Raw genomic sequence first — 20254 nt, forward strand, 5'->3', positions numbered from 1 at the left:
CCCTGCTTCCTGATCTGGCCAGGTATTACCATACAAGTCGCTCAGGCATTATGCTACGGTTCTATTCTCCTGGCTTCTGATTCCTTAGGCATATCAGTATCATGTCATACTGCACAGGTGGTCTGTTGAATGGAGTGATTTTGGAAGACAGTGTTTCTGTGGTAGCTTTGCAGGAAAAGAGTCTATGTCTTCTGAGAAGCTCCATTATCAAAGAATGATCTGAAAATTGTCTGCTATGGCAAACCATTGGCGGTCCCTCAATATTTATTCTCTCTTTTCTTCTGTAGTAACAGAATCCCCAATATATAATTGAACCTTTGAAGCTCGGTTGGTCACTTGTTTAATTTTGACCAATGGGATATAAGCAGAAGTGATGCTACTTCTGGGTGTGCCCTCAAAGGGAGGGCAAGGGCTCTCCTTTTTTCCACCTTTCTGGCTGGCTGGAATTCTGATGTGATGGTGGTTCACCCTGAACCATGTAGGTCTGATGATGGCAAAGCTACCAAACAGAAGGCACCCTGGTGCTGCCACATCATTCCTGCACTGCTTACTCCCAGATTGTTAGATGAGAGAGGAAAAAAGATCTATTGTATTTGAACTGTTAGTATTTTTGATCTTTGTTAAAGTAGTAAAATTTTGTCCTGATTAATTTAGTGACATTGGATTTGAGTAGAATAGAAGGGATTTTAGGTGAGAACACTGTCTCCTTAATCCAACTCATCTGCTTTCAACAAGTAGCTTTTACTTCCCTAAGGGACAAATTTCTTGGAAGCTCCACAGCTCCCAGTTAGGGTTGTGTCTTTTATGAGTTACACAGAAAAAGAAAGAACTAGGAAATTAGGCCCTAACTAGAATAGGGAGTGAAGGGCTAGACTTTTCATTTAGGTTCAAAAATCCAGCCCAAGAATTGTCACGTACTTCTGCAAATGTTGCCATATTTTTCTGGTACTCTCTGTGATTGAAGTCTGAAAGAGCAGGGATACATTCTCAGACATGACTGCAATGTTTAAATTCGTTGCCAGGACATCTATGGAATTTCCATATTCTATCCCAGGAAAGAAATCTAATTTTTCTTTGATGCTATGTTCTTCTTTAGCCAGAGATACAATGAAACCACTGTTTGCTGTGGTGTTTTGGCAGAACCCTGAAGTGTGGCCTGGCTCTGGGAACCCACTATCCAAGAATAAGGCACCGTTTATGAACAAAATTGTTGAATTTGGATAGAAACTAGGTTCGGCTATGCTTATGAAGCCACTGTCTTGCGGGGTCAAAAAGAGCTTATTTTTCAAGTGTGTTTCGCTGTTTACTGGCGACTACCAAAATAATTATTTCCTGTGCGGGTCACTGGGAGTGAGGTAATCCCAAGGAGAATGTTCCATTGTGCTTACTGGGTTGGGCCGTGCAGAAGTTCCAGACATTCCCTTAAAGCAACAGTAAATGCAGTGAATGGTAAAGTATGCCCTTTCAAGGGAGACTTATTTCCTAATTGGTATTTTCAGTATTTTGGGAGAGTTAGCCAATGGGAATGTACACATATCTATGAATATCTCTGTGGGTGCCTTTATCATGCAGATTCATTTAAATAGAGTTTTCTAGACTATTAAGAGGGAATCTACATGAGCCAAAGTAATGCCCTCTGCTCCTTTCAGTGCAAAAGCAGAAACTTTCCTTGTACAAGTTCTGTTATTGGTTTACTTGCCTGTTTCGGACCACTTGAAGGCATGTTTTATTTATTTTTGTATTCCTAGTCCATACCAATGAGCCTAGCACGGAAAACTGCTCACGAATCATCTGGAAAATGCAGGAATGGCCTGCAAAGGAAGTGATGACTCCTTCCCCCCAGATCACCATTTCTGGTACCATGACACGGAGTTGAGAGAGTTTGCCAGAGGGGGCACCTGGCCAGTAAGTATGGGAGGTGTTCCTGAAGTGTACACCTCTGTGGTTCTGGGGATTAAACAAGCTTGTGCTTCATACTACCAACCTCCCTGGAATCAGAGACAGAGGCATAAACTTCTCCACACCATTTGTTAGATGCTGGCACATCAAGTAGAGTGAACTGTGGCAGCCGGATCAACAGGTAACAGACAATCAGACTAGGCCAAAATCCTCTAATGCTTTACTTTTCTTTCCCAAATGGGGTTCTGCTTCTGGGCCATAAGGTTATGGAATGTTTTAAAATATATATTATCTGATACTACATCCTGCTTTACCTTCCATTACTGCTCTGGTACAGGAGTTTAATGTGTACAGTACAGATTCTAGAGCTGCATATTTCAATAGGGAATGTTCTCTATTACCTAACCTGTTTATCAAATTTTGGGTGCCTGCTATATGCTAGGCTTTGGAATTGTGCTGGGGTATAGAGGCGAATGGCCAGGATGAGCTCCCTGTCATTAAAAAGTGCTTTAGTATCCCAAAGCTGCTGGAATGCAATACACCAGAAATGAGTTGGCTTTTAAAATGGGATTTATTAACTTACAATTTACAGTTCTTAGGCCATGAAAATGTCCCAATTAAGGCATCAACAGGATGATACCTGGATTCTGAAGACAGGCTGCTGGCATCTGGGATACCTCTGTCAGCTGGGAAGGCAGATGGCCATGTCTGCTGGTCTTTAGCTCCTGGGTTTCATTGCCTTCAGCTGTCATTCCAGTAACTTCCTCTGTGGGTCCTTTCAGCTCCTTTGGGCCTTTTCTTCCTCTAAGATCTCTGGGTGTTCCCCTCTGAACTCTCTGGGCTTTTGTCTTTTATTCTCATAAAGGACTGCAGTAAAAGATTGAGACCCACCTTGATGTTGCTCAGATGTGGCCCATCTCTCTCTCTCAGCCAACACGGAAGCAAACTCACTGCCCTCCCCCCAACCCCCACGTGGGACTTGACTCCCTGGGGTGTAAACCTCCCTGGCAATGTGGGACAGAAATCCTAGGATGAGCTGGGACTCAGCATCAAGGGATTGAGAAAACCTTCTCAAGCGAAGGGGGAAGAGAGAAAGGAGACAAAATAAAGTGTCAATGGATGAGAGATTTCAAACAGAGTTGAGACATTATCCTGGAAGTTATTCTTACACATTATATAGATATCCCTTTGTAGTTGTGTTTTAGAATGGCTAGAGGGAAGTGCTGAAACTGTAGAGCTGTGTTCCAAAAGCCATGTTTCTTGAAGATGATTGTACAATGATATATCTTTCGCAACATGACTGTGTGATCATGAAAACCTTGGTGTCTGATACTACTTTTATCTACAGTATATACAGATGAGTAAAAAGTACAAATAAGAAATAAACAAATAATAGGGGAAGCAAAGGTTAAAATAAATGGAGTAGAGTGAAATACTAATGGTCAATGAAAGGGAGGGGTAAGGGGTATGACATGTATGAGTTTTCTTTATCTTTCTTTTGCTGGAGAGATGCAAATGTTAAAAAAAAATGATGATGGTGATGAATACACAACTATGTGATGATATTGTGAGCCATTGATTGTAACCATGTCAAGAATGCTTGCATGTCAAGAATGTTTGTATGTTTGTTTGTTGTTTATAATAAAAATATTAAAAAAAGAAGACCCACCTTGAATTAGGTGGGTCACATCTCAATTGAAACAACCTAATCAAAAGGTCTCACTGACAACGTCTGCACCCACAGGAATGGATTAAAAGAACATGGCATTTTCTGGGGTACAAAATAGCTTCAAACTAGCCCAAGAAGCTTCCCCTCTAACAGAGGAGACAAACACAAACTAATCAACACATAAAATAATTACAGATTATGGTCACTTATGAAAAGCAAACTGGATGTTGAGAAAGGTAATAAATTTGACACAGGCTGGTCAGAAATAACTGTCAGTAGGTCAGTAGGAGGAAAGAGCCCTGGGAAAAGAGAAGAGGAAAAATATTCCAGGCACCAAAAAGAGATGCTAAGTATCTAAGATATAAAGAAATTAGAGCTTTAGAGGCTTAAAAAAAATGCAAGTGGGTCTGCAGCAGAAAGATTGAGGGGGAGAATGTGTCTTAACTGCTAGAAGGATTTTTGGATCTATTGTCCAGACAATGTGCTCATAAAGAAACACATTTATTACTATATCACAAATATTTATTTTTAATTATGTAAACTGAATTTCAATAGAATCGGTTTTCTTTGCAATCCTATGTATTTTGGTTAAGACACTTCAAAACATTATTCTGAAAAGGATCTTTAGGTTCCCAGATGGCCAAAGGGATCTCTCAAACAGAAAGAGTTATGAATTGCTGGACTTTTTGGACACAGTCTTGCTAGTTGGACATAATAGGAAAGTTTGGGACATTTTTCACATGGGACATTTTTGCAATCTGAGTAGAAAAAGGGAAGAGGCAACAAATACTTGTCAACTCCATATTTGTACAGAAAGCTAAACATATTTTGGTCTAGCCTGGGACAAATTCAGAGATTGAACATCTGAGAAATAAAAAAATAAGTGCAAGATCTAGAGAGATTAGAGATAGACCTGAGGGAACTTGACCACACTCTTGGGTACGAAGTGTGCATTTCTGCCAACCTTTGTAATCGGAGATCCAGGAACAGAACGGATATCATTTTCTTGAAACCATTTCCTCCAGGGCCTGGCCAGACTGAGTCCTCCCTATTCCCTTTGGCTATAACCTCGTTGTCCTCAGAGGCAACATCTGCAAGCATGATGCGAATCATTAGCCAGTCTGTCACCTCCCACTATTTAGCCACCTTATGGATGTTATTTTTAGGAAGTCTGAATTTCTCAGTGGAGACTTAGCACCATTAGCAGGCCCTGAGAAGTCAGCCTATTTTCCCACAAGTCTGAGGTGGCATCCAGAGATGAGCACTCTATATTCACGCCACTCTGCTGAAATTAAAATGCTTCTATTTCTGCATCTTGAAGGGAGAGAGACGAGAGGGAGAGGGAAGAAGAGATGTTTGCTTACTTCTTCAGAATTTAAAGCATAACAGGCTATTCACCTACTCACCCCTACTGCCTCCCACTCCACCACACAGAATGTATGATCGTTTCTGATACACACAGTCTAGTGGAAACTTGCTCTGAAGTGATGGTTTAACAGCAAAGAACAAGAAGTCAGATGCCAAGAATTCACAAGCCTTCTCAAGGTCAAAATCTCAGAGGTGGGAGAGGTGTGTTTGAGACCTTTTCTGTAACTTACTAGGCCTTCACATGTGTAAAATGGATTGATAATAATGATTCCTACACAGGGTTTATATGAGATTACATGTGTGGGTTGAAATGTGCTTGATCAATGTTAGTTAATCTGTAACTGCTATAACTTCTGTTTTTCTAAACAAGCACAAAATTCTCAAAGGAAGTTTTTTCCTGTTTAGTTAAGGTTGAGGTCTTTCTCCCAAGCCTACTTCCTCTCCTGTCCTCTGGTACTTTTTGCTGTACAGACATCTCTTCTCTTATTTCTTCAGTATTGTTCTTTGCCATATAATTTGAGTGTGAGCATGAAAACTGCTTGGGTCTCTCCCACCTGAAACTCTCCCTTGACCTTGTGTTCCTCTGGTTCCTGCTGCCTGCCACCTTTGGGATCCATCACCTGCAGAGAGCTTATGTTCTGCACTGGACCATGTTGTGCTTAGCAGTAAAGACTCTGTCCCTGTAGGTGGCCTCTGGTTTTCTCACAATGCCCATGACTGGAGGGTAAGTCCACCTAATTCTGGGGTGTTTCATGTGATCATACATCTTAGCCATATTCTCTGATAGTACTCCATCAGTGATATTTTCATCTCTACCAACCTTCTTCTTTTATCTTCACAAGTCTCTCTTAGATTCAGAATTGAATTAGCAAGTAAAAGGGTATAATTTAACATCCTCAAACCCAACTCTGGATAATACCAAGATTTAAGGGACAGGTGAGGAAGAGAAGCCTGCAATCTGATCTGCATTCATGACTTTATTATAATCCAGATCAAGGAATCACATGATGACATTTCCTTGTCTCCCCCTACCCTTTCCCATGCTCCCATTGAAATGGGATGTGGTCACAGAAATCCATTTCAACATGGTGGTTCAGGCAGCTGATAGCAATCAGGTTTAGTTGCTGTAAGAGATTAAACCTATTTTACATCCTGGATCTAAGAGCTGATGTCTCCCTGTTTTGGTTTGCTAAAACTGCTGGAATGCAATACACCAGAAATGGGTTGGCTTTTACAATGGGGATTTATTAACTTAAAATTTACAGTTCTAAGGCCATAAGAATGTCCTAATTAAGGCATCAACAGGGTGATACCTGGACTCTGAAGAGTCTGGGGTTCCTCTGTCAGATAGCAAGGCACATGGCCAGCATCTGCTTCCAGCTTCTGGTTCCTGAGGCCTCCTCTCTGAGCTTCTGTAGGTCCTCTCTTAGCATCTCGGGGGTTTTCTCTCTCTCAACTCTCTCAGCTTTTTCTGCCTTTTATCCTCTTATAAAGGACTCTAGTAAAGGATCAAGATCTACCTTAACTTGGGTGAGTCACATCTCAATTGAAACAACCTAATCAAATGGTCCCACCCACAATAGGTCTGCACCCGCAGGAATGGACTAAATGAACATGGCCCTTTCTGAGGTATATACCAGCTTCAAATAAGCACACTCTCCAACCTATAATAGCAGCCCAAACCTTTGTGCTGATGCATATTGTGAAGGTTCCCCATTGCTCTCAGGACAAAGGTAAAGCTGCTGAGCATAGCATAAAAGGTCCTTCATGACAGGTCCCTGCCTATCTGCCACCCCCCTTCCTTTTCTCAGTGTCCTTTTCGCTCCAGCCACACTGAGAGCCTTACAGTTCTCTAAGCAAGCTATGCTTCTTTTATGCTTCTAGGCTTTTTTTTTATGTAGTATATTCCTTGCCTGGAAGAAAAGTCCCTTTCTTCCCTGTTGTTGGTCTGGCCAATATTACTCACCCTTTGACTCACAGTGGCCCTACTCTGAGAAGCTTTTCCTGATGGCTCCAGTCAAGTTAGGGGCTTTCAAGTTGAAGGCTTGTCCTCAATGTTTCTTCCAGACTTGAGATCCTTGAGGCAAGAGTGCTGTCTTTTCCACCCCTGGATCTCCAGGCTGTAGCGAGATGCCTTCTGTGTCATAGGCATTGACTACATATTTGTTGGGTGAATGGGTATATTTTCAGTGGAGGAAATTCTGGTTTATTCTGCTTAGAAGTCAGCTAAACAATTCCAATTTTTCTAGAAGAGACCTACAATGCTTTGGCATAGCAAAGTGGCTGTGAACAAGAGCATGAAAAAGTGATACCAACTAGTTTAGATTCCTGAAGTAGATGAGATTTCTATGTGATTCCAATCTTGTTCTGTGAGAACACATTTAGTGTGGAATTTACCTTGAGAAAATGTATAAAAGATATGGTGTATGCCGTGATGTTAATGGATATTTCTGGGTGGATTATTAGGTATGTAATAGATTTGTCTGGCCCTTACTCTAGGCCATAGCCTCTTCATTCTTTTTTCTTCCTGTTACTATTGGGAATCATATAACATCTCAGCCAAGTTCCCCCTTTTTTTCTCCCTGAGCTCCTTTTCTTCCCCCTCTAATACTTCTAAGAGGAAACACAGAGTCTTCAATTTTATCATCTGTGCCCATGGGAGGTAATAAGACTGTGTGTGTATTAAGATCTAGAAGACTTAGAGAGAAAGACAAGTTCTGTGTTTTTCAAAACTTAAAGGAAAAATTAAAGCTTAAGAATTTGGGAAACTTGTAGTTTTGTATTATATCTGGAACACAGCAAATGCTTAATAAATTTTAGTTAAAGTGATTATTATTATTGTTAACATTATTATTAGTGCTAATAGAATCCAGTACTTGAAAGCAGGTTGTTTTTACAGCCAGTGCCAAAGCAAGTATGGGGAGAATATACTCTTGGCTCTATATTCTTCATAGGAAGTAGAGATTGCATATATTAGCTGGAGTTTACCCAATTTACTTTTGGGACAAACAAGATCATGTGTTCAGAACAGAGGTCAGCAGCTGTTACTCTTCTTTGGCATTCCGGAGATGTGGACAGATGTATTCAGATTGACCTTCCTTATTCTGTGAGTGTGGGAGCCAGTAAAAAGGGGTAAGAGAGAGGGAGATATAGCAGGGGGAGTATGGGAAGGCTCCCATGGGGGCCCAGAAACATGAGAGTCCATGGAAAACAATTTTGAAGTTAATGGTTCTATTTCCTGGAGGTGCTGCACTAAACAATATGTTAGGGGACGAAGGCCCTTAAAATTGTTTCAAAAGGAGAAAAACCAAGCATGATAATTTTCCCAAGACAAGACAAGATTGTAGTTCCTGAAAGGGTCAGAGGTTACCTCCTTACTCTTCCGCTGATTGCACAGTAGGGAATAGAAGAGGGTCAGATCAGGTTCAATACAAGATGTAGAGTGAAATACATTCCTTACCTTGCCCTCCCAACCCCAGTCATATTTAATTAACATTCCTGTTTCCAGAAAATATCCAAATGTCCCAGTTGTTTAAAAAAATGAAAAATTCAGCCTAATACAGGATGCTTGATCTGATCTATAGTGAGACCAAAAGAACATTGTTCAGTGAGACCATAAAAACATTAGATTTTCAGAATAATAGGATTTTGAGGACAGCCCAGTAGACTTTCCTGATAGACTCTTTGGGTCCAAAAACCTGTAAGTTCACCTTGTCCTAATGGTTTAGCTGGGTTCTGATGGATAACAGTCTTTCTCAGTCTTTAATGGTGGTGATTGATGTTTTCTGTGTCTGCTACTTCCCTTCTACTTTTTTTAGATTTTCAAGTGAATAAAGTTGTTGTCATGGAACTGCCATACAGCTGAGATCAGCATTGCCTGGGCTCATCATGTATCCTTCTCTCTGAAAGTACACAACTTCTTGATCTGGTCAGGATGAATTCTTCCTGGATGGTGTTAAGACCAGGCAAACTTTGCTTCTTGCTCTTGACTCAGTCCACAAAAACATGAAGTCAGCAATGGAGTATTGAGAACTGCATACTCTTGACTGAGAAAATAATTTATAAATCACATATGGACTTTTAGTTGAGTCTTTATGAAGTGGCAGCTAAAGGTCAGGTGTGTCTATAAAGAAGACATGTTTTTCTTTGAAGACCTTGCTCATAATCACCATTTAGTACCAAACATATATTCAAGTTGTTCATTGATTGGGATTGTGTCCACTTCTCCGATGGCTCTTGAATCTGTAGTTCAGCTTTTAGAGTCAACTGAGCTGTGGAATCACTCTGTGATCGTAGGCAAATTACATAATCTTGTTTAGCTTCTTTTTCCTACCCTATAAAATGGAGATTAAATGGTCCCACCCTGCTAGAGTGGTTGTGAGGTTAAATGAGATAATGCATGCAGAATGCTTACCACAATGCCTGGCTGTAGAAAGCCTTCAATAAATGTTGGCTATTGCTTTTATCACTTGGAGTGATAGGGCTGCCTCTATAAGTGATCAAAAGGTTTTTAGATCATTGCTTTTCATTTTTTTAAGTTGGCTTTCTCTTTTAATCAAGAATGGAAGATAGAAAAACAGGACCAGATACTTTAAGCCATATTTTTCATATTTTAGACTATCCTTGATATAGCCTGATAGTTGCCTCTGCAAATATAATATATCTTCTTATAATACTTTTTGTAATAATTTCTGTAATTCTTTTATGATTCTTTGTGGAGTTAGTAAGCATATGGCAGCTGTTTCTTGTTTTTCATTTCTTGACTTAGCATCCGTTTTTTTTTCAGGCTGACTTGTGATAATATGCACCACATTCTTTGCTTAGTCTTTGTCTATATATTTGAATAAGTTTTTCATACAAACAGCTGGATAATACCACACAGCTCAAAGAGAGAATTTCAGGCTTCATTATTTTCCCACAATCACTGTGAGAGCATTTCAAAGAACTTCTGTAAGGCAGCACTTTGGGGAAAATAAGAAACTAAAATGAAAGACAAGTTTCTAACTGGAATTTAGATCAAAGAAGATATTATCTTTGTAGGCTTACTCTCCATGAGTTGGAAACAGCCATAGGACTTCTGGTTGACCAGCTGGACAACTATAATTCTTAAGGACTTCTCGATGATACTTTGTAGTTTATCTGGTACCTTCATCCTGCTTATTAAAAGACTGTGCATCAAGGAGGAATACTATGCTAATATCTAAATCAGGGTTCTGGTGGCACTCATGTCATGAAGTAGAATCAATCCCCATAAGAGTATTGAACATATACTCAATTATCAATTCTGGTTGCTCCAACAAACATTTATTCAGCCCCTATTATGAGTGTGAAATTGATATTCATTAAATCTTATTTCTGTCTTAAGGGTGGAAGAGATTCATACATTGTATGAAATATGGACAACATACTGAGTGAGGGTTTTTAATCTCTATTTTACACATGAGGAATTGAGGCTAAGGAAGATTAAGTGACTTTCTAAGATCAAAGTGGCTCAACTGGAGATTTGAAATCTAAACTAAGCAAGTGGGACTTCAAAGCCTGTGCTTTTCAGCCTTATGTCATTGAATTGTATACTTTAAAATGGTTAATTTTATGTTATGTGAATTTCACCTCAGTTCAAAAACCAAACCAAACCAAACCAAACTGTGATTTTAGCCACTTATTTCCAAGCCAGTTTTCTCTCTCCTTTTCTGCACTGAGTGGTAAGTTGAAGTTGTGCATGAATTCACTGTAGGAAACATCCTCATCTTCCAAGGGCCATGAAGGGAACCATGAGGGAGTCATGGGTGTCCTAGGGGAATGTGGTAGTTAGATTCAGTTGTCAACTTGGCCAGGTGAAGGTACCTAGTTCTGTTGCTGTGGACATGAGCCAATATTACATGAACCTCATCTGTTGCTCATTACATCTGCAGTCGGCTAAGAGGCGTGCCTGCTGTAATGAATGATGTTTGATTTAATTGGCTGGTACTTAAATGAGAGAGGTCAAGGTAGCACAGCCCAAGCAGCTCAGCATACCTCATCTCAGCACTAGCAGCTCAGCCCAGGCCTTTAGAGATGCAGAAAGGAATCACTCTGGGGAAAGTTGTTGGAACCCAGAGGCCTGGAGAGAAGGCCAGCAGAGACCACCCTGTGCCTTCCACGTAAGAAAGAACCTCAGTGGAAAGTTAGCTGCCTTTCCTCTGAAGAACTAATGAGATAAATCCCTTTTTATTAAAAGCCAATCCATCTCTGGTGTGTTGCATTCCAGCAGCTAGCAAACAAGAACAGGGAGAGGAGAGGGAGATGGTGGGTGGTTAGACATTACTCTGCCCTTGGATGTAAGATATATGCGTTGTAAAGGATATAGGTCTTTGTGCTCCCTACATTGTTTGGCTCAGCTCACAATAGGGGAGCAGACAGAGATATAAGACTAGCTGGTGACAGAGGCTGAGGAGTATGTTGAACTGGAGCGCTCTTGGTGTTATAATATTAGGGAGCCAGGCATAGGAAGATTATTCTGATCAGGGTACTGGAGAGAGGAACCCTCAGTAATAGGCATATTGATTGGGGGGCAGGAGAGCAATGGAGGACTGATTCTTTCAATAAATAACTTTGTGAGCACTCACCATATATTAGACATGGGATACAGCTATGAATGAGAGAGACATGGCCTCTACCTCATAATGCTTATAGTCTAAAGGGGACATTAAACAGGCAATAACACGAATAAATATGGAGTTACTTTTCCTTCATGGCATGTCACCACACTATAGAAGAACTGGGATGGGGTTTATAGCAGGGAGGGTGTATTAGTTTCCTAGGGATATTGTAATGAAGTACTGCAAACCAGGGGACTTAAAACAACAGAAATTATTGTCTCACACTTCTGGGGGATAGATGTCTGAAATCAAGGAGTGGACAGGACCATGCTGTGAAATCTGCAGGGGAGACTCCTTCTTTGGTTCTTCCAAGATTCTGGTGGTTATGAGGAATTCTTGGAGTTCTTTGGCTGTGACTGTAGCACTTCAATCTCTGCCTCTGATTTCACATGGAATCCTCTCCTCTCCTGTTTTTCTGTCTCTGTATCAAAATTTCCCTCTTTTTATTAAGATGGCAGTCATATTGAATTAGGACCTACCTTAATCCAATTTGGCCTCATGTTAACTAATCACATCTCCAAAGATCCTATTTCCAAATAAGGTCACATTCATAGGAGCAGGGGTTAGGATTTGAACTTACTTTTTGAGGGGACACAATTCAACCCATAATGGAGGTTATAAAGCAGAGAGATCTGATTTAGATGGGTCAGAGGTCTGAGAGTGTATGGATGATGGTGACGCTAGAAAGCCTCTCTGAGGAGGTTATATTTACTGTGAAGCTGAAAGGCTGAGTGGGTTTAGTTAGCCAGGCTTAAGAGAAACTCTCTGGTCATAGGGAGCAGTATTTGGTGAAGACCCAGAAATCCACCTCCTTCCCTTTTTTAAATCAGAGTCTTACCACCAGGCATAATTCATACTAAGTTTCAAATACCGTATAGAATATGGACTCCTGTGTTGTATTTTTCTCCAACAAGCCATGTAGTCAGATCAAAACTCAGAAAAATTATTGATTGCTTAAGGTTATTTGTTTCATCTGAATGCATATGCCCTTGAATTTCAAAGCATGTTTGGATTAAGGAATCCTGAGTTTATCTAGAAAAAAATAGACAGACCATTAAAAAGACATTGTGCTATTAGCTATTAACTGTAGTCCATGGTTTAATTTAGGGTTCATTGTTTGGGTAGGGTAAATCCATGGTTTTCTAAAATCTTTTGTTCTGTTACTATATACAATCTAACACTTCCCCTTTTAATCATATTGAGATATATATTTTAGTGCTGTTAATTATTTTTACAGTGATGTACTACCATCACCCATTACAAAACATTTCCATCATTCTACATAGGAACCCTGAACATTTTAAGCTTTAACTTCCAATTGCCTATCCTTCCCCATCTCCTGGTGATCTCTATTATAGATTATAACTGTATGGTCTTAAACCAGTGAGATCATACAATATTTGTCCTTCTGTGTCTGGCTTATTTCACTCAACATGATGTCTTCAAAGTTCATCCAAGTTGTCACATGTATCAGAACATCATTCCTTTTTTTGGCTGAATAATATTCTTTCTTTTCTTCTTTTTGTATGTTGTATGGTGGGGTCATATGTCATTCTTTCTCCATGTGGGTATCCCGTTATTGCAGCACCATTTGATGAATTTTTTGTTTGTTTGTTTTTGTTGGTTTCTCTGGGAAGTGCATGAGCTGGGAATTGAACCCAGGTCTCCTGCATGGCAGGTGAGAATTCTACCACTGAACTACCCTTGCACCCCCTGGCTGAATAATATTCTGTATACCATATTTTATTTATCCATTCATCAGTTGATGGACACTTGGGTTGCTTCCATCTTTTTCTTTTTTTGCGTGCGCTGTCTGGGAATTGAACCCAGGTTTCCTGCATGAAAGTTGAGCATTCTACCACTGCCCACCTGTGCACTCTGCTTCCATCTTTCGGCAATGATAAAGTTGCTTTGAACATTGGTGTGCAAATATCTGTTTGAATCCCTGTTTGAGTTCTTTTGGGTATATGCACAGTGAGATTTCTGTGTCATATGGTAGTACTATACTTAGCTTTCTGAGGAACTAACTATCAAACTGTCTTCTGCAGTGGCTGCACCATTTTAGATCGTCATCAACAATGAATGGGTGTTTCTATTTCTCTGCATCCTCTCTGGCACTTATTTTCTATTTTTTTTTAAATAGCACCCATTCTAATGGATATCAAATGATATCTTATTGTGGTTTTGATTTGCATTTCCCTGATGAATAATGACGTTGAGCATCTTTTTGTATGCTTCCTGGTCATTTTTATATCTACTTTGAGAGATATCTATTCATGTCTTTTGCCCATTTTTAAATTGGTTTGTAGTTTTGTCATTAAGTGAGGATTTCTTTGTATATCCTAGATATCAAGCCTTTATTGGATATTTGTTTCCAAATGTTTTCTCCCATTATGTAGGCTGTCATTTTACTTTCATGATAAAGTCCTTTGAGGCACAAAAGTTTTTAATTCTGATAAAAATTTATTATTTTCTTTTTTTTGCTTGTGTTTTGGGTATAAAGTCTAAGAAACAATTGCCTAATACAAGGTCATGAAGTTACTTCCTGACATTTTATTCTAGCAGCTTGATAGTTTTGTCTCTTATATTTAGGCCTTTGATACATTTGAGTTGATTTTTGTATAAGGTCCTTCCTTTTTTGCAAATGGATATCCAGTTTTGCCAGCACCATATGTGAAAGAGACCGTCTTTCCCAATTGAGAGTTCTTTGCCTCCTTGTCAAAAATCAGCTGGCCATAAATAAAAGCATTGATTTCTGAGCTTTCAATTTGATTCTGTTGCACTCTATGTCTGTGCTTGTGCCAGTACTATGTTCTTTTGCTTACTATGGCTTTGTAATAAGTTTCAAGATCTGGAAGTGTGAGTACTCCAATTTCATTCTTCTTTTTCAAGAAAGATTTAGCTATTTTGGGCCCCTAGCCCTTCCATATAATTTTTTTTAAGCTTGTCTTAGTATTTATTTTCTATTTCCCCTCCAATCCCTTTGTGGAAAAGTTCCCATTTCAGATATTCTGTCCCTATTATGTTCCTGTAAATCATTGAATGGCACAGAAATGCCAAAGTTTTGTCCTCTTTCTTTTCTCATACTGTCTCTCTCTATTTTTAAAAACTCTTTATTTCCCTGTATTATTATTTATTTTTTTAATCTTTTTTTGCTCATCTGTCTATACCCTGAATAAAAGGAGCATCAGACACAAGGTTTGCACAATCACACAGTCACATTGTTAAAGCTATATAGTTCACAGTCTTCTTCAAAGATCAGAGCTACTGGAACATAGTTCAACAGTTTCAGGTACTTCCCTCTAGTCACTTCAATAAACCACAAAAGGGATATGTTTATAATGTGTAAGAAAAACTTCCAGGATAATCTCCCAACTCTGTTTGAAATTTCTCAGCCATTGAGACTTTATTTTGTCTAATTTTTCTTTTCCCTCTTTTGGTCAAGAAGGCTTTCTCAATCCCATGATGCTGGGTCCCAGCTCATCCTTGGGAGTCCTGTCCCATGTTGTCAGGAAGTTTACACCCCTGGGAGTCATGTCCCATGTAAGAGGGAGACAGTGAGTTCACCTGCCATGTTGGCTTAGAGAGAGAGGTGACATTTGAGCAACAAAGAAAGTTCTCCAGGGGTGACTCTTGGGCATAATTATCAGTAAGCTTAGCCTCTTCTTTGCAGGAATAAGCTTCCAATATTGAGGGCTCATCCTATTGAATTTGTTATCCCCACTTCTTGCAAGAATATGAGGAACTCCCCAGGTGGGGAAATTTAATATTTCCTCCCTTATCCCCAATCCCCCAAGGGGACTTTGCAAATACTTTTTTGTCCTCTGCCCAAATTACTCTGGGATATATTGGGGTATCACGCTAACCTGTACAAACCAACAAGATCTCATGCCCTATTCAATATTCCATGTCCTTATGGTGTTCAAGTAAACTGATCATACAAGTTAAATTAGATAATCTGCTACCCAAAATATAAATTTTGCTCCAAATAAATATCTCTCCCTTTAGTTGCATGCAAAGATTGAAGTTTGAAAATCCTTCCATATAAATATGGAAAAGACAATCATCATTTCTGCAAAGAAAGTGTTAGACTTTTGATTGGGATTGCGTTGAATCTGTAAATTACTTTGGATAACATTGACATATTAGTGATAATTAGTCTGCCAATCAATGAACATGGTATACCCTTCCCTTTATTTAGATCTTCATTGATTTCTTTTAGCAATGTTTTGTAGTTTTCTTGATGCAAGTCTTTATATTCTTTATTAGATTTATTCCTAGATATTTGATTCTTTTAGTTGCTATTGTGAGTGGAATTTTTTCTTGATTTCTTCTGATTATTCATTGCTTATGTATAAAAACACTACTAAGTTTTAGATGTTGATCTTGTACCTCAACATTTTGCTGAATTCATATATTAGCTCTAGGAGTTTTGGTGTGGATTTTTCAGGATTTTTGTATATAGGGTCATGTCATCAGCAAGCAGAGAAAGTTCTACTTTTTCTTTTCAACTTGGATGCTTTTGTTTCTTTTTCTTACCTAATTGCTCTGGTAAGAACTTACAGTACAATCTCCAATAACAATGGTGACAATAGGCATCCTTGTCTTGATCTTAGAGGAAAGCTTTCAATCTTTCACCATAAAGTAGGATGTTAGCTGTGGGCTTTTAATATATGCCCTTTAACATATTGAGGAAGTTTCCTTCTCTTCTTAGTATTCTAAATGTTTTTATAAAGAAGGGGTGCTAAGTTTTGTCAATTTTTTAATGCATCAATTGAGATAATCATGTGTTTTCCCCCCTTCTTTGTGTTAATGTGGTGCTTTACATTAATTGATTTTCTTATGTTGAACAAGCCTTGCATAACAGGGAAAATCCCACTTGATCATGGTGTATAATTCTTTTAATATGTTGTTGGATTTGGTTTTTTTTTAGTATTTTGTTGAGAATTTGCACCTATGTTCATAAAAGATATTGGTCTTTAGTTTTATTTTATTGTGGTATCTTTATTTGGCTTTTTATGAGTAGATATTGGCCTCATAGAATGAATTAAAGAAGTTTCAACCTCTTCAATTTTTTGGAAGAGTTTGAGCAGAATTGGAGTCAAGTCTTCATGGAATGTTTTGTAGAATTCCTCTGTGAAACCATCTGGTCCTGGGCTTTTCTTTGTTGGGAGGTGTTTTAGTTTCCTATCCTGGTCAAAGCAAATACCATGAAAAAAGTTGGCTTAAACAATGGGAATTTATTAGCTTATAGTTTTGAGACTGGAAAAATGTCCAAATCAAGACATCATCAAGGCAATGCTTTCTTCCCAAAGACTAGTTGTTGGTGATCCTTGGCTCCTCTGCAACATGGCAAGGCACATGGTGGTGTCTGTTAGTTTCTCCCTTGTCTTCTGGGTTTCATTACATTCAGCTTCTTGTTTCTTTGGCTTTCTCTTTCTGTCTGAATTTCATTCTATTTAGAAAAAACATTGGTAGTAGAATTAAAAACTATCCAGAATGAGGTGTGTCACACCTTAACCAACGTAGCCTCATCAGAAGTTTCAAATTACAGTGGGTTTACACCCATGGGAATGGATTAGATTTGAGAGCATATTTGTGAACATATGTACAACTTCAAATCACCACAGGAGGTTTTTGATTACTGATTCAATCTCTTTCCAGTAATTGTTTTTGTGTGTGTGTGTGATATTTTTTTTCTCCTTGAGGCAATGTAGGTGTTTTTGTGTTTTTGAGAATTTGTCCATTTAATCTAAGTTATATAAGTTATTGCTCTACAGTTGTCCATAGTATCCTCTTATCATCCTTTTTATTTCAGTGGAGTTGGCAGTAATTCTCCCCTTTTCCTTTCTGATTTTCATTATTTATATCCTCTCTTTCTATCTTTATTATCTAGCTAAAAGATTTGTCAATTTTACTGGTCTTTTCAAAGAACTAACTTTTGGTTCTGTTGATTTTCCCTTTTGTTTTTGGTTTCCTATTTCCTTTACCTCACTCCAATGTATGTTATTTCCTTCCCTTTGCTTGCTTTAGGTTTAGTTTGTTCTTCTTTTCTAGTTCTTCTAGTTTTCAGGTTAGGTCTCTGACTTGAAGTCTTTTGTCTTTTCTTTTCTCTTTCTTTCTTTCTTTTTTTTTTTCATAGGCAGGCACTGGGAATCAAACCCGGGTCTCTGGCATGGCAGGTGAGAACTCTACCACTGCGCCACAATCACCTGCCCTTTCTTTTTTTAATGTAAACATTTAGAGCTATAAATTTCCCTCTCAGCACTGCCCTCACTGCATCTATAAGGTTCAGTATGTTGTATTTTCATTCCATTCACCTCAAGATATTTCCTAATTTCACATGTGTCTTTCTCCTTAACCAATTGGTTGTTTAAGAGTAAGTGGCTTAATTTCCAAATATTTATGAACTTTCTATTTCTCTTTCTTTTATTGATTTCTAGCTTCATTCCAATGTGGTCAGAAAATATACACTGTATAATTTCAATGTCTAAATTTTTTATTATTTAGTATATCATATATACAAAGCAAAGAAATAAAAAAGCAATAATTTTCAAAACACTCTTCAATAAGTGATTACAGGACAGATCCCAGAGTCTGTCATAGGCTGCCATATGATCCTGTCATATTTTTCCTTCCAACTGCTCTAGGATATAGGAGGTTAGAGGGCTTACACATATTTTTTTATCATCACATTTGGCTTTTTCTTTCTTTTTTTTGTGAAAAATAACATATATACAAAAAAAGCTATAAATTTCAAAACACAGCGCCACAATTAGCTGTAGAACATATTTCAGACTTTGACATGGGTTGCAATTTCACGTTTTTACTTCTAACTGCTCCAAAATACTGGAGACTAAAAGAGGTATCAATTTAATGACTCTGCATCGATATTCATTTGTTAAATCCTATCTTCTATGTATAACTCCACCATCACCTCTGATCTTCCCATATCTCTCCCCAGGGTTGTTTGGGCTATGGCAATTCTATTTTTTCTTCTTTTTTTTTTACATGGGCAGGCACCAGGAAACGAACCCAGGTCTCCAGCATGGCAGGTGAGAACTCTGCCTGCTGAGCCACCATGGCCCCAATTCTAAATTTTTTGTATTGGAAGGATCTGTCACTAATATGGGTAGGGAGATGGAACTAACTGATGTTCTAGAGAGGCTAGGCTAGGTTTCAGGACTTGTCTGGACCAGGGACACATTCAGAGGTTGTAGGTTTCTGGAAAGCCACTTCAGTGCATGAACCCCCCCATGGAATCCCACACATTGCCTTAGGTGTTCTTTAGGATTGGCTGGAATGGTCCTGGTTGGGGGCTGGCAGATTATGATAGGTAGCAAGGTCTACCTGAAGCTTACATAAGAGCAACCTCCAGAGTAGCCTCTCGACTGTATTTGAACTCCCTGTGCTACTGATACTTTATTAATTACACTTCTTTTCTCCCATTTGGTCAAGATGTAATTGTTGATCCCATTGTGCCAAGTCTGGATTCATCCCTGGGAGTCATGTCCCACATCACGAGGGAGACTTTCACCCCTGGCTGTCATGCCCCAGGTAGGGGGAATGACAGTGATTTCACTTGCAGAGTTGGGCTTAGAGAGACTGAGGCCACATCTGAGCAACGAAAGAGGTCCTCCAGAAGTAACTTTTAGGCATTTCTGTAGGTAGTCTAAGTTTCTCTGCTACTTATATAAGCATCACAAGAGTAAGCCTCATGATTGAGGGCATGGCCTAATGATTTGGATGTCCCTAAAGCTTGACACACTACCAGAGGATTCCCTGATGGTAAGGTTTAATAGTTCCATATTCTTTCTCCCCTCCCTCAGGAGGCTTGGCCAATACTTCTTGATTATCTGCTTGATATTCTAGGATGTATCCTGGCATTATAATAATCTATACAGGATTAAAGGTCCTCTTTTTTATTCTGGAGTCCCTGTGTTTCAGTTGTTCAAATGAGCTACAGAGATAGGTTGAGTTAGATTACGCGCTATTGAAAATTTCAGTTCCAGACCAAATAAAACTTTCTTTCATTGATCTCAAAGAGTATGTGTGGTTCTAAAATATAGACACTGTCTTCCATGCCCCTATGTTCTGAAGTACTTTAACCCCAACTTGTTCGGCTTCATTCTTATCTCTAAATATCAGATTATATATATGTAAAACAGCCTCTTAAAATCCAGAAATAATAATCACCTCTCCAGACTTAACGTGTCTGCTCTAAAAGCTTACAATCTAGGCCCCTGTTTTCTTATAAGCATTTTCTAAAGGTAACCATACCATTGTTCTTTTGTTTCTAGCTTATTTTGTCTCACCAGATGTCCCACATGTTCACTCACATCGTTGCATGCTTCATGACTTTGTTCCTTTTTGTAGCAGCACAACCTTCATTCATAAATATACACCATTGTTCACCAATCTACTTCTCAGTCAGTGCATCCTTCAGCCAGCTGCATTCATTGGGCATCATGTAGAAGGCCCAAAGTCCACAGTCCATCAACATTCTCAATTTTAGATAATTTCATTGTTTCCAAGAGAGAGAAAACCAATAAACTCACCCTCACCAAAAAGGAAATCTAAACCTCCTCTTAACTCTTGTCTCTCACCCCATTGTTTACCTCTGCTGTTGCTTTGGTAGTGTTGACGGTTTCTTTTTGAATATAGCTCATAGCATGCAATA

General features: G+C 38.9%; 1 protein-coding gene across 1 annotated transcript in view; it reads left to right on the top strand.

The window, feature by feature from the left end:
- The first annotated feature begins 1387 nt into the window (after positions 1-1387).
- Positions 1388-20254, top strand: part of CD28 (CD28 molecule) — a 63508-nt gene continuing 44641 nt past the window's right edge. Inside the window, exons 1-2 of the mRNA XM_077154791.1 lie at positions 1388-1449; positions 1749-1905. The gene's annotated coding sequence lies outside the window, so the exon portion shown is untranslated. The remainder of the gene's footprint in view (positions 1450-1748; positions 1906-20254) is intronic.

The sequence above is a fragment of the Tamandua tetradactyla genome, chromosome 3, assembly GCF_023851605.1.
Source record: "Tamandua tetradactyla isolate mTamTet1 chromosome 3, mTamTet1.pri, whole genome shotgun sequence".
Classification (NCBI taxonomy): domain Eukaryota; kingdom Metazoa; phylum Chordata; class Mammalia; order Pilosa; family Myrmecophagidae; genus Tamandua; species Tamandua tetradactyla.